The sequence below is a fragment of the Carlito syrichta genome, unplaced genomic scaffold (assembly GCF_000164805.1).
Source record: "Carlito syrichta isolate Samal-C Ts95f unplaced genomic scaffold, Tarsius_syrichta-2.0.1 Scaffold302284, whole genome shotgun sequence".
In the NCBI taxonomy this organism is placed as follows: Eukaryota; Metazoa; Chordata; class Mammalia; order Primates; family Tarsiidae; genus Carlito; species Carlito syrichta.
In genome coordinates this window covers 145788-161838 of record NW_007246380.1, presented here as the reverse complement: position 1 = coordinate 161838, position 16051 = coordinate 145788, and positions in this window count along the sequence as shown.

The following is a 16051-nucleotide window of genomic DNA, read 5'->3' as shown; positions in this document are numbered from 1 at the left end:
ACCAGTTGCTCAGGCTGGTCTCGAAACCGTGGGCTCAGGCAATCCTCTTACCTCCACCTCCCAAAGGGCTGGGATTACAGGTGTGAGTCACTGTGCCCAGCTCTCCTTTTATTATTTAAGAAAAGTGGAATTACAAAAGTTTTGCTTACAGACTTCCATTGATCCTGATTTGTATATTAACCAAAAAAAATCTAACTCAATATAAATAAAATAATTTACAATCCTCATCAACAGTTTGTATTTGGGTGTGCTGTAACTGCAACAATAGCTTTGGGAAATCCGAGTATTTCAGTTGCTCAATGTGCTTCATAATACACAATCCCAAAACAGAGTAGCTTAAAATAACAATGTATTATCATCTCTTATGGTTCTATGATTGACTGGGCTCAGCTGGGATCTCCCTGCCTGGACTCTTATCAGTTGCAGTCAGATGGTTGCTGGGGCTACAGGCGTCTGAAGGCTCAACTGGGCTGGATATCCAAGATGGCGTCTTCACTCACGTGCTTAGCCCCTCACTCATTTTGTTTTCGTAAGACCCCTGGGAAGTACCTCTTCTCCCTGTTGTATAGATGGGGATACTGAGGCACTGAATGATTTCCACCAGCTCATAGATAAGTGGTAGACTTGGGATTTGAACTCAGGCAGTCCAATGCCACAGACCATCCTCTTAACCACTGCATCCTCTTAACCACCTCTGAGTTGCAGTTTCATCATCCATAAAAGAGAGCTAATACCCTTTCCCTCACAGGCTTGTACTAAGAAGTAAACATCTGCCCAATATTGCCGTTATAAACTGTGTAACCTTGCACAAATTGCTTACCCTTTCTAAGCCATGGTTTCCATATTTAATAAATGAGTATATTCTCATGAGGAGTTCATGACATAAATGTATACAAAGTGCATCTCAGGCATAAGGGGCTTGGTAATTGGTACTAATCAATATTAATATTACTGCTTATGTTATAAATAATTTCAAGGTTCTTAATTGAGTCTCATACTCTTACAAGTGTCTTAGCAAATCCTGCTGAAATTGCTGTTATTTTGCATGGTTTTTACTGCTTCCTTACTTTCCCACCCAGGAAGCAGCTGCACATTTGGGCAGCAGGACATAAAAAGCACTGGTAGATAGTTCGTGTTGCCACCACAGATGTCCCTGCCTTGGCTGAGGACAAAAGACAGCAGCCAATATTCATAGAGACTGGCAGATGTGTTCCGTCAACTTGGATCAGAGGAGTCATTATAGACTCCATGTGGGTGTTGTAGACTTTTCTGTTCAGAATGGAATATTGCAGAATATGCTTGCATGCATTCAACACTTACTGAATACTACTCTGTGCCGAGTTGCTTGGAAACACAAAGATGAATGGGACATATTCCCCTTCCTCTTGGATTTAGAAATATAGACAAGGAGACAGAGGAGCACACATAATTAACTATGGAACAGTGTGAGGAGTTCTATGTACAACACAAATACAAGCAGTGGTTGACCTTAAAAGGAAAAAAAATGGTCAGAGAGGCTTAGAAAGAGTCAAGGAAGGATTCTTGGAGAAAGTAGCATTTTATCAGGACTTTAAAAAATAAGCCAGGCGCAGTGGCTCACACCTGTCATCCCAGCACTTTGGAAGGCAGAGGCAAGAGGACTGCCTGAGCCCAGGGGATCAAGACCAGCCTGGGCAACTTGGTGAGACCTTGTCTCTACAATCAATCAAAAAATTAGCTGGGCATGGTGGCACGTGCCTGTGGTTCCAGCTACTTGGGAGGCTGAGGCAGAGGGATCGTCTGAGCCCAGCAGGCAGAGGCTACAGTGGCCATGAGTGTGCCATTGCACTCTAGCCTGCACAACGGAGTGAGACTCCAACTCAAAAAACAAAACAAAACAAAAAACAATAACAACAAATAAAAATGGAAGAATTTAATAAACAGAGATAGATCATATGAGGTGAAGAAAATGGTGTGAAGGCGGTTGTGGAGAACAGGGAGTGAGCTGCTCCATTAGCGGGAGAGGTGGCTGGCACTGCTGACAGGCCAATCCTGCCTCGTCCGCAGCTTCGCCTCCTCCCTGCGCCTTCCACCAGGTGACACCCTTCCAGTCGCTGAGTCCTAAGCAGAAGATTGCTGGCTTGGGATGGTGGGAAAGTATTTGCTTTACCCTTAAAAATAGGATAGGTTTAATTGCCACGCACTCTCTTCATCTGTTGCTCTTTGCTGTCTCTCCTTTCTTCCACCTGGAATGTGGATGGGATTCCTGGAGGCACATCTTGAGGTCCTGAGTCAAAAAGCAGAAGACCAAAAGCGGTATGATAGGGTGGTGAATGGAAAGGTAGAAGGAGTTTGGGGCCAACACTGGGCGCCTGCACCATCCCTGGACTGCAGGCCCCTTAATTTCTTATTATGTAAGAAAATAGTTCTTTCTTGTTTAAGCCAGGATGCATTGGATGTTTCGTGACTTGCCGCCAAAGGCATTCCTGGTTGACAGAGGGAGCAATGGTGACTCAGTGAGTGGGATGCATATTGTGGAGGACCATAGAGTCCGCGTAGAGGATGACTGTTCCCTATTTAGTAGGGAGCCAGGCTTGTGGGTGGTGATGATACTGAAGCTGTGCTTTAGGAAATTGATCCAGCAACAAAAGAGGAAGGGCTTGGAGTCAAGCAAACTGTGTATGAAACAATTTTAATGACTGCTGTGCAAAGTAAGGTCTCTCCTATCATTATCTCTATTATAAATATATCAAACACTTTATACCTATTTGTAAATATTATTGATTGAACACTTGAAGAACTGGCCAGGCACAGTTCTTTTTACAGGTTCACACCTGTAATCCCAGCACTTTGGGAGGCCGAGACAGGAGGATCCCTTGAGGTCAGGAGTTCAACATCAGACTGAGCAACACAAGGAGACCTTGTATCTAAAAACAAAACTAAAACAAAAACAAGAAAAGACCACTGTTTTATTAAGCACTGGCCAGGCCGTGTGTTCTTTGAGCTATGGCCACCATGTTTTCTTAGCTTTGGCCCCCTCCCCTACCTTGTGGAGGTGAATCTCCCCCCGCCTACTTACTTACTACATAAACTATATTTTCCAATCTAAAAAAAAAGACATCACATGGGTCATTTCCAGGGTGACCCCCTGGTGTTGCAGCTCGGTTTGGGGATAAAAAGATCCGTAAGATCCCTTTCAGGATCGCACAGTTCACCCATTTGACAGCCAGTTATTAAGTATCTACTACTAACCAGGCTGTGTGTAAATGAATACAAACACAACATGGTTAGATCCTAGCCCTCCTGGCATTTGATAAAAGAGAAACACAGGTAAACCAAAAATGGCAAAGCAACATGAGACATAGGTGTGCCGGGAAATATGGTGACTAAATGGAAAGATGAAGGGATATCTGGGAAGACTTTCCAGTGGAGAAAGCCAGCTGAGTGCTAAGTAGACAAGGTTGTCCCACACGGGAGAAAGAGCACACAACAGAGGCGCCACCACACCTAGAGCATTCTGCCATTGTGCCGCGGTGGCTGCAGTAGAATTACATGGGTGAATGAAGTCCAAATCATAAGCTGCAATTTACTTGCACAATTGACTTGGCCTCTCTGCGCTTCCTTTGCTTCTGGGTAAAGTGGGAGTTATCTTGTGGGATTGTTATGAGGATTAAATGAGGTAACGACTGCCTAACACAATGCTGAACAGAGTAAATACTCAATAAATGATAACTCTTATTGTTATCCAGTGGGTCACAAGCCAGGATTAGACTGGCATTTCAGAAAGACTGCAGCAGTGTGTGAGAGCAGGTTGTATGAGACAGGAAGTGCATCTGGGAGCCAACTATAATTGTCCAAGCCAGAGACAATGGCTCCCAAAGTAGACAGTGGCGGAGGGCAACCCTAGAGGAAGATGGCAACATCAATCTGCCGTCATAATTTAGCTTCACTTCATCGATCTGAATAGTGTTTCTTTAAAAAAGAACAACTCTGAAATTAAACTAATGCATTTAAATTCAAAATTAAAATAATGCATTGTAAATTCAAGTGCTGCAAAACAATAACAAATTATTAGTAGACTAAGAAATGTTTAAAGAGTTTATGAAACTATCGCTGAAGGTGTTGGTATTTCCCTTAATTCTGAAGAGTATGGTAATTTTATTTGATGCAATATGTTTTATGCTTTTTCATCAGATTCTATCATGCCATGGCCATTTTTCAGGGAAGCTGGGCATTTTCTTACATATAAAAATGTTTATTGAGTATTTACTGTGTACAAAGCATTAGTAAAAATGCCATGATCTTAGGGACAAGATCCAAGTTTGCTCTAAATGTTTTTCTTATGCTAAAGAACCCTGGGAGAAAACAATAAACTGATGTATACTTTTTTAAATTTAAAGTTGTAAAGCAACTGAATTTACAAATGAGCTTGAGAATTCAACCACTGATTCTTTATAAAATACCCAAAACCAAACCAAACAAAGACTCAGATTTCTCTCACAGAATCTATGCAGGTCCCAAACAATTCCACAAGGCTCTGCAGTGCTCTGCCAAGGCGTATCTGCAGGAGACACAAGCTCCTCAGCTGCTCGTTCACTTCAGGATGGTTTGTTTTCATAAACACACATGAATTCAAACCATCACCAGGGTTTCCCACAGTGCATCGAATCTGATGGTGGATGGTACATCGAATAAAATCACCATTCAAGCCATGACTACCTTTTATCACAGTCCACAAAATGTATCATCCAATTTTATAATAACCCTGATAGGTAGGCATTCCTGCTCCATTCAACAGAGGTTAAGGCTGAGCGACAAAGCTGAGATTAAACCTGGCTTTGGTGTCTCCATAGCCGAAGTTCTTTCCACTTTGCCAATGACTCCTTCAATTCCCTGGTGACTGATCCAACTCTTCAGATAGACATTATTAGATTCATCTCCTGGATTTATTTTTCTTAACTTTTCTCTTCTGGGTTATAAAAGTTATAAACATCACTGCAGAAACTATGGAGAAAATATAGGAAAGCATTATACCTATAATTTTGATCATGATGTCTAGGTTCAGTTCCCAGGCTGAAACTTTATTGCCTCTGTTTAAAAAGCAATGCCTTCTCTTGTGAGTTGAACTTAAGAGGGAATGCGAAGGTGCTGTCTTTGTTTCACTAGTTTTTAGGTAGACAGAATGAATAAACAAGCTCTGTGGACAGGATAAGGATTACTTTTCTTAAAATGAGAGTGAAAGGTGAAGAGGCTGCATATACCCAGACTTTTGTCAAGAAGGATATCCTATGGTCAGAATACAGGCTCACACATTTTAGGGACCGGGTGTGTTACATGCAAGTTTTAGCAAGTAGACCTCCATCTACTGCCATAGCTTTGTTAAACTGGGAAATTTCACTCAAAAATCTTATCACTTTTCTGATCAGATCAGAAGATCTGGGGTACTGGCATTGAATTCTTAGGTGGCAATGGCTGGTGTGGTGGCCCTGGTGAAACGTGATGGTCACTTCTGTCACTGCACTGCTCTGGAATGCTGGCCATAGGTCAGCCACTGTTTTCCATTGCTTTAGAACTGTTGGGTTTCTTGCCGAAACACTTCTCTGAGCTCATACCTTTAGCTGTGGTGGGGGTACCTCTGCACAGCAGAACATCTCTAGAAAAATCCAGGTTGCTTCATGCACTAGATGTCTGCCTGCTTCCTTGTACACACCTATGTTTGCTGTTTTGCATGGTTGCCATCCCAGGATGGAGGCTCTAATTGGATGGAGGTCCCAGGTTCTAATTCCTACTCTGTCCCTATTTGGTGGTATGATCTTGAGCAAGTCACTCTACCCTGTGACCTCTGTTTCCTCATCTGCAGAATGAGACCATTGGTTTCATCTCTTCAGCTCTGAAGTTCTGTGGCCTTTCCTCTAAGGAGCTTCCTTGGTCCAAGTAGTAGCAGTTTTCCTTTTCCTATTGGTCTCTTTTTCACTAAAGTCTCCCAGGGTAGGCGATTTGGTTCCAAGGCAGGTGACTGAAGATGGAAAAAGAGCACATGGGATGGGCGTAAAAGAGGAAAAAAGCAACACACAGAGAAACTCAACCCAGAGATAAGCGGGGGCAGTGAGGGGGGGTGGAGTGGTGGAAATGGGGTTGGAGGGAGGGGACAGGGGAGGGAGGGGCAGGGGGAGAAGGGAAAGAGGGCCACAAAGTTCCTACTTAAAACACCTAAGAATTAAACAAACATGATCGAAGTCTTCTTATACTTTAAACGCAATCATATTAAATGTTAAAAGCAATAAATACTTATTATGGAAAATTGAAAAATTCTGAAAATTAAAAAAGTAAATTTAAAAAATCAACTAGAATTGTACCATTTAAGGTCAAGGACTGCTTAATTCCAAGGTTTCCCTAAACTTTCCTTTTATTTTTTACATCATACATAGTTGATATTATATATAACTCTCATTTGATTTGAAAACAAAAGGAAAATATTCAGAACTATCTTATTAAAGTCAAAACAAGGTGTACACTTTTGTCCTTTTGCTGGATATATTGGTAGCTGAATGTTTAAGCAGCACTCCCAGCACATTGGAAAAAAAAAAGGTTGAATAAGGTCTTTTATTTTCTATTACTTTTTCAGTTTACCAGATTAACTTAAGGGGTTTTCATTATATTATAAATATGAAACATTGGTTTTTATAATAAAATGGTTTAAAATAAGATTAGTTTGAAATGTTCTGATAAAGGAATCAACTATCTGTATTCTGTCTTTTAAGTCTTAAGATCACTCTTCTACAATTTTTTCTTTTCTTTAAGTAAAGCAGGAGTTGCAACATTTTCTTACTCATAAGTAGACCCTGAACAATTATCATAATACTACAAGAAAGGGATTGGCAGCATTGGGAAACTGCCAGAGGAGGGGTGGGGCACACTTCATCAATAAGGGTACTTGATCTCAAACCCAGTGAAGTGGGAACCAAAGTGAGGCCCAAACTTTACCTGTACAATGACCATTTGTATACCAAGCCCTGAATTGTACCCTACATCTTTAAATAAATAAAAATTTAAAAAGAGAAAAAAAGAAAAGACTGTTCTTTGGAAGAGTTGGGCTATCATTTCAGAAGTCAAGCATTCCTTATGTCTATGATTTCATTTCAATCAAGAGTTACAAACTGTTGGCAAAAAAGTTCCCTTAAAATTGATGATTTCTACCAGTTTTTTCGACATCACCTAGAGACAGTTCCAATGCAGTTTTAGATAACCTCTTTTGGATGCACAAAGGAAAGGTAAGAAGACGTGATTAAAAATGTTTGCAAAAGTCAAAGAATAACCCCATTGCTACGGAAGCCAGGAAACAGCATATCTGTAACTTTTCTTGCCATTAAGTATACTTGGAGAATGAATGCACCAGATACCAAGCCCAGGAAAGAAGAGAGGCTGCCTCTGCAGCGGCAGGGCACTTGTTTGCAGTTCAGCTTACCGATTTGCAGAAGAAGATCTCCAATCTTATCAGAACTGAACTACCTGGCTTATTTCTTTTCTGCTTTGTTGATATCCAAGCTGGCCTTTTTTTTTTTTTTTTTTTAACTGAGATGAGATTGTCTAAAGCCTGGGGCGTGCTTCTGGGTATTCCTAAAACTAAATGCCATTGCTCAAAGAGTTAAAGATCTCTGAGGCTGCAGTAAAAGGGTAATGAGCTAAAACACTCCCCCACAGGAGATGCTCTCCTAGCCCTTTCCAAAACAAGGTCTGAGAAACATGGAAGGCATTCAGTGGCTTAGAGAAACTCTACCATGCCAAGCCAAAGATTAGTATTAGATTTTTAAGGTTGGAGAAAGTTCTCATTGTAATAATTTATCGTTGAGAACAAGAGTTTATTTTCCATTTATCAACAGCTTAACATTTCCCTCTTAGGAAAAATGCTTTGAGGGTTACACTACACCCAGGAAAATGCTCACTAACAACATATTTTTGTTTATCGGTTTAAGTTAAAAACTCCTCTTAGAGATAAAAAACCATTTCCAGTGTCAGGGGACTCCCATTGGAACGGAGTGTCCACAGAGGTGGAAAATTTGGCCTTGTTTACAGCTTCAGTAATCGCCTCAGCCCTCAGTAAGGGGAAAGTTGCCCCAGAGAGGTATTTTTAAATAAAAGTAAAAAGACTCTATGATATCCATTCTGCTGCCAAGAGGAACCCAATTCTACACTTCAGTGGAGGCCACTTGAAGCTTAATATTTGGAAACTCAAAGTAACCAGAGATAAGGCAATTCAATTGAGTTGTACTAAGGACAATTGTAAAATTTTGTATCAGTTACGCTTTTTAGAACAAGAAAGAGGAGGAGGAAGGAGGAGAAGAAATTGAAGAAGGAATACCCTTTTTAGTAAATGTGATCAGAAAGGAAGATACACTTAAACCATTTGTATCCTACTGAAATAAAAATTTACCTCTTAAAGTCCTAAATTCTACTTTGCTGCCAAAATCTCAAATTATAAGCAGACTGACTCAAGTTTGGGATGATGGTGTTTTGATAGAACATGATCTCTAAAAAAAGATAGTTACTTTACTCAGAATTCTCTCAGAATTAGGTGTGCTGAATCCGTTTTGATTTTATGGTGCTTACTCTAATGGTAAATGAAAAACTTTCTTCTCGTGAAGCTCACTGTACATGATTGAAATGTTGGTGGGAGGCAAAAGCCCTCTGCAAAAACATTTGAAAATGAAACACTCCCAGTGCATAATCCCCTCTTCCACAGTGCAAGATTTTGAAATAATTGAAAGAAAAAAAAATGCCCAGGAGTCTTTGCCTACAAGAAAAGCGTATGTGCACTGGAATCTCCTCACTGCAAACTGCTGACATTTGACACCGCTCTGAACCCTGAATGCAGCTGGCTGTTGGACTCCCACCTTGTCCGTGGCCTCTCTCTTGTCTCTCTGGCCAAGTGCCCTGAGCCTTGCCAGCTTCTCCCACAGCAGAGGCTGCAAGCAGGGAAGAGACAAAGCCCACCTTCTTGCCAGGGTTCGATCCGTACTCTGTAAAAGCAATCAGAAGGCAGCTCACCAGTGACTTCCAAAGGGGCAGCTTGCTGAGTCGGTGGAGAGTTTCTGCTAGTGGATAACCAGCTCCTAGGAGTTTGTAAACAGCCGTCATTAATTAACTCCCAGTCACAGTGCTTTGGGAGAGTTCCTTTCGTGAGGGAACAGCACTCAAGATGTTGTTGTGGCTTCTGTGGTGCGGTAGCTATGGAAGCATGAGGGTGTGGTGAGAGATTAGGCTGCTGCAAAGCCATTGTACATTGCCAGATAGAATTATCCTTTGATGTACACTGGGGTCTAAATTGTTTTCTTTCCTTTGATACATTTAAAATTAAGATTCCGTGTTAATCCCTAATTAATTCCAAGATCAAGCTTCTATTTTAGCTACTTGTACGAGTGATATTGGAATGCTTTTAGGGAAGTGAAACCATAATAAAATATTTTCCAATTACATTAAATACCTTGTGGGCACGGTTATTAGGCATTGCTGTTTTAAGTGTGAGCTTTTAAATCAGAAGGGCATGATTTCAAATCAGAAATCATGCTACATCAGAGATAGAGCACTTACAGAAAAGAAAAAGAGGACGGCTAGAGACTGCTATCAAAAATGAAAATTCAAGCCCAGGCATGGTGGTTCATGCCTGTAATCCTGGCACTTTTGGAGATCCAGGCGGGAGGACTGTTTGAGCCTAGGAATTCAAGACCATGGAGAGACCTCGTTTCTACAAAAAAAAAAAAAAAATCCAAAAAATTAGCAGGGAATGGTGGCACATGCCATAACTCAATAAATAAATAGGCGAAAGTTCACCTTAATAAGAAATTATTGGCCGGACTCTGTGACTCAGCCTGTAATCCACGCTTTGGGAGGCCGAGGTGAGTGGATTGCCTGAGCCTGTGGGTTTGAGACCTGCCTGGGCAACTTGGTGAGACCTCATCTCTACAATAAATTAAAAAATTAGCCGGGCATGGTCGCACGCACCTGTGGTTCCAGCTACTTGGAAGGCTGAGGCGGAAAGATCACCAGAGCCCAGCAGGTCGAGGCTGCAGTGACCGGGAGCGGGCACTGCACTCCAGTGTGGGCAACAGAGTGAGACTCCAACTCAAAACAAACAAACAAACAAACAAAAGAAATTACAGAATCATTACAGAGTTGTAACATTTAAGTGGATTAAATATTATGTATGAAAATGCAGTATGGAACAGGTAAGCTGCCCACCAGCTGAAAAAGGTGAGAGTAGGAGGGGAAAAAAGAGAAGGAAACCTGTAGTTGATTAGAACTTTTTCTAAACTGCAAGCTTTGAAGAAGATCAAAATCTTCACGAGGGGCTTCTTACAGGCCCTGAGAGCTGATCTGGGCTGGATCCAAGCAAAACTGTGAGGTTAGTTGGGACTTAATGAGTCACCCTTTTAGACCTACCAGCAATCTCAACCCAGGTGTTCCCACCTGAGCTCCAGAAGAAGGGCAATTCCCTCTCTCTCTCTCTCTCTCTCTCTCTCTCTCTCTCTCTCTCTCTCTCTCTCTCTCTCTTCTTATTTTTTTGAGATAGGGTCTCACTGTGTTGCTTAGGCTGGTCTTGAACCACTAGGCTCGAGCAACCCTCTTGCCTCCCAAAGTGCTGGGGTTACAGGTATGAGCCAGTACCACCGGCCCAGCAATTCTTTATACCTAAATAAGGAAATAAAAGTACATAGTAGTGACCACCAAATGATGCAATTTGGCAACTAGCTGCCACATATTTGTAGAACTCTCATGATTTAAAATACTCAGATATTCTTGAGGGGGGGAGGGTCACCATTCCTGTGGGAACCAGTCTTCTGATTTAGCCCCCTACCTTGTCTCAAGAAAAGAGTGAGCTTGCACTTTCTGGTCGTTGTTGGCTGTTTACTCTCATTTGTCTTGGAAGTTGGGTAGAAGCAGGTGATTTCCGGCTTCTCTCTCCCCCTCTTAATTAGGGGCCTGAATCCCAGTTGATAACATCTTGACGGGTACTTCGCCATTATCAGTAGGTGGGTCAGTGGAGTGGGGCGGGGGCACCTACTACACTCAGGCAACAACCCCAGGGCACACACATCCGCATGAGTTCTGGCCTGCACCTGCTCTACTGGTTGCTAAATATTTTTAATATCACCTGGTACAAAGACTTCATTTTATGAGACTGCTGGTTACCTGGTGAAGACAGCCGTCGTTTGGGGAAACACATAGTGGGTTTGGCATCATCGAAAGATTTGGGGTCAAGTGTCTGCTCGACCAAGATCAAATAGATCTACGAAGTGCAAACACCTAAAGCAAGGGAGTAAGTTGCTGGCTCGTTTCACGTACAACTGTGCATGCTGACCCACTCCTAAATTCCACCCTAGCCAGGTACGGTGGCTCACGCCTGTAATCCCAGCACTTTGGATTGTCTGGCCCCAGGGGTTCGAGACCAGCCTGGGTAACTTGGCAAGACTTTGTCTCTACAATAAATAAACTTTTTTTAAAAAGAAAAAATTAGCCAGGCGTGGTGGTACATACTTGTAGCTACCGGGAAGGCTGAGGCAGAAGGATCACCTGAGCCTAGTAAGTCGAGACTGGGGTGGCTGTGAATGTGCCACTGCACAGAGTGAGACACCGACTCAAATAAATAAATAAATAAATAAATAAATAAATCGATAGATAAATGCAGCCCTTCTTAGGATGCGAATTCAAGAAGCACAGTGAAGTCTCCAAGGTGGGGTACAACCAGGCTGCAACCAGATGTTTATGTTCGACATGGAACCATGGAGGTCTCATTGAGCTCACTGATTCAATCCTAAAATGTAGGCTGACCTACCAGACCTCAAACATACCCGCAAGTCTTTAGATCTAAAGTGTTTGGGGTCAGGTACTATGGCTCATTCTTGTAATCCAGACAATTTGCAAAGCCAAGCCAGGAGGATTGCTTGAGGCTACGAGTTCAAGACCAGACAGAGCAATGTAGTGAGACCCCCACCTCTACAAAAAATTTTAAACATTAGCCAGGTCTGGTGGTGCATGCCTATAATCCCAGCAACTCAGAAGGCTGAGGCAGGAGGATCAGTTTATCACAGGAGTTTGAGCCTGCTGTGAGGTATGATCATGCCACTGCACTCCACCCTGGGGGACAAAGTGAGACCTTATCTCTAAATAAATACATACAAAGGGTGCCAAAAAAAGTATACACTTTTAAGAAAGGAAATCTTGGGATGAAACTTTCTATTTTGCTGCTTTAAGATTGTGTTGTATGTTTGTTCTACTAACTCCTATCTCACGTGCACATGGTTTGGTAGACTTCTGTGGCAAGTGTATAAACTGTCCCAACACCATAGCAGAAGCAACAAGACTTGTTGCTGTGTGAGGCCTCCCGGGTCTTCCCTTGGGCATGTCACACCCAGGACTGTGTGCCTCAGACTCATCATGAATGCATGCAGTTTTTAGGCTGTTGGAGGTTCTGCTGCATACTCACCCTTCCATTGTTATTTTACTTCTACAACATTCTCCAGTTTCAAAGACCACTTCAAAATGGTCTTGTGCTCCTCCAGCAACAAGCACGCATCTGCCATTTTCTTTGTCCTGCCTGTTGCGTGTTGACACTAGCATTCATTTGACTAATACCATCTTTTGAGCAAACATCATACTACACATTGCTACCCTAATTCAATTCAACTTTGAAAAATAATACATAGATAACATCGCTTAAAATGTGTACACTTTTTTTGGCACCCCCGGCATATGAGGTGTTTTGGATTGCCTATTATTTGTTTGCCAAATGCAGATTGTTATACTCTGCCCCAAACCTGCTAAGTCAGAATCTCTAAAAGTACAGGGGCAGGGATTTTCATTTTCAGCATCCTACAGGAGATTCTGACAGATGAATACAAAGGTGAGAACCACTGGTTTTGGGGCCTACACCGAAAACACTTAGTACTGGTGATATTACATGGAAAGCAGACACCACTTTCTAGATACCCACACTGTGGTTACTGCTCCATAGCTCTAGGAACGTAACTTCTGGAGTGATTACTAAAAAGGTGTGTGTGTGCGTGAGAGAGAGAGAGAGAGAGAGAGACAGAGACAGAGAGAGAGTGTGTATGCCTGAGAGTGTGGGTTTGAGAGCATGTGTTTGCAAGTATGTATGTTTGAGATTATGTATGTTTGAGAATGTGTGAGTTTGAGAGTGTGTATGTTGGAGAAACACTGTGAGTGTATTTGAGAGTACGTGTGTGTGCACACGTGTGTTTACACTACAGAATGAACACAACTCTTGGGTCTACCTCTCTGAATTTACGTCAATACCACTACGTGTATCTAGTTTCCATGACTTTTGCTCAGGCTTCCACAGAGCAAAACCAGACAAACTCTGGTCCAATCTGCCCCCCTGCGAGTTTTGCGAACTGGAAAATCACAGTAGAGTCTGTTGAAAAGTTGTCTTTAGCTCACACTAATTTGCACAAGTAAAGCTACAGGTACTGAGCCTTTAGGAACAACTTCTCAGGGATCTTTGAGCTTGACTTGGACTTAAATTAAGGGCCAGGATTCCTGCAAGTTTACATTTTTCCTATACTACTTGCACCCACCTCACCTCAATAGGCTCAAGGAAGCTTTTGTTACCTTTCAATCACAACCTCTCAGTGTTGGGTGTCTTTCACTCAAATACATATAAGCGAGAGTGTTCTGTTTCTGTATGACAAATGGCAGCAAACTCTACCTTTTCTTCTTGCTCTCAGTCTCTTTTCTCCTAGGTGGGCCCAGACTTTGCATTTCAATTCACTCAAGTTCAATTTAACAAACATTTACTGTCTTTGACTCCAGCTAAGTTTCAGGCACTATCCTAGGTGCTGTTTGTGTTCATAGGCCAGGGAGGGGCAAGGGAGGATTAGGGGGAGAATGAAGGAGACACTATCCTGCCCTCCAAGAGTTTCCAACATGTTTCTATTCAAATGTAATGAATGAGAAATGGTAATTTACCCAAAGTTTAGAAGGAGGGAAGGATTATTCTCTTGAAAGTTCAGGAAAGTGCAACTGATCAGGGTCTTAAAGGACAATAAACATTTAAGTGCCTCATTTCTTTATGTCTTGAACTACCACACACACACACACACACACACACACACACACACACACACACACACCAGGGTGCCAAAAAATGTAGGCACAGTTTAAGAGATGTTATCTATGTATTACTTTTAGTTCACTGTAATCAGAAGTGTCTGGATGCTGCTGGTAACCAGTTTGAGCACCTCTTGCAATTGCAAAAATCAAATGTGACTTGTATCTATCTACAATTTTAATACAATTTTTTCCTTTCTTAAAATGTGTATACTTTTTTTGGCACCCTCTGTATATATACTATGTATCTATATATACATAAGAGGGAATTTTTGGATCCCCCCAAGCCTGAAATTTATTTATTAAAAAATTGTGTATTTATTCTTACATGTTTAAACTTCAGTCACTTTCAAAGTCCTCTCCATTTGATGCAATACACCTATTGAGACACTTTTTCCCACTGCTCATATCAGTTTTTGAAGTTGCCAATTTTGATGACTTTTAGTGCTTCTGCTGTTTTTTGTTTCACTTCTTCTACACCAGCAAAATGTGGACTTTTTATCCATGGAAACAAACAAACAAAAAAGGTGCTTGGGGTGAGAGTGGGTGAATGGGAAGGGTGGGGCATGGGGGAAATGCTGTTTTTGGTCAAAAACTCCAGAAAACTCAGTGTGGTATGGGCAAGTATGCTCATAAATCACCCATTATGAAATGTGCAAGCACATTCAAAGAATCTCCAATAAAAAATTCACTCCTTCAAATGCAGCCAACAATGCTACCAACAATGCTAGCTGGTCCACTGATGCTGATGGGTTCCTAGAACACTTAAGTAGCGGAGGAAGCCTATACTACAAGGGGTCTGCCCTTCCAAAAAGGGACAATTTGGGGTTTTTGGGATCCCCCTTGTATATGTTTTTACTTCTATGATAGTGTTGGAGAAATAATTACAACTGAAATATATTGAATACTTACTACTACACACACACACATACACACACTCATATTCCTCACAATAGCTCTACATAATAAACACTGTTATAAACACTGTTATTATCCCCAATTCACGGATGAGGAAAGTAAAGCAAAGAACGATTAAAGTAATAGACCCAAAGTCACATGGCTAGTGAGCAGCAGAACCAGTTCTGTTCCCAAGTAGTGTAACTCCAGAGACAGAAGCCTTAAACAAGCTGTAGTTTAAGCCATCAACATTTTATATTTTATGCCTCCAACAATTTACCTTTTTTAAACTTTTTTTGCCTACATTTTTTTTCTATCCAGTTTGCATCCTTTTTGTTTTCCTTATATCTCTACTGCTTGGTGAGAAGGATCACCACAGCTTTTTAAATGCTTCATTCTGCTTTTTTTTTTTTTTTTTAATTAGAATCTCCCTCTGTTACCCAGGCTGGAGTGCAGTGGCATACTCACAGCCACCACAGCCTCTACCTGCTGGGCCGGGTGATCCTTCTGCCCCAGTCTTGCAAGTAGCTAGAACCACAGGCATGTACCACCACGCCCAGTTAATTTTTTGATTTATTGTAGAGATGAGGTTTCACCATGTTGCCCAGGCTGGTCTCGAACCCATGGGCTCAGGCAGTCCTCTCACCTTTGCCTCCCAAAGTACTGGGATGACAGGCGTGAGCCACCATGCCCAGCCATTCTGCTTTGATTCTCAGGATTTATGGGTAATCACAGAAGGCCCAACTTGAAGCATACATGCCTACAAATGAGTTTTTCCTCCATGCTGCTGGTGTCTTGTCCAAGGGGGCCAAGAGAAAGAGTCAAAGGAGAAGGCCCACTGATGATGGCATGGCTGTGGAGTTGTAAACCTAGGCCTACACTAGTAAAGATGTCATACATGTGCATTTCTGTGGTTCTGCTTAAGACTGATGTACCAGATCTCACAACACCTTCCCCGGGTGCTCTCAACAATCTCAATTTCTGCTCAAGGTAAGGAAAAGCTTCTCAATCAGACCCTTTCAGACCTTTGTGTTTTTCAGACACTCAAAAG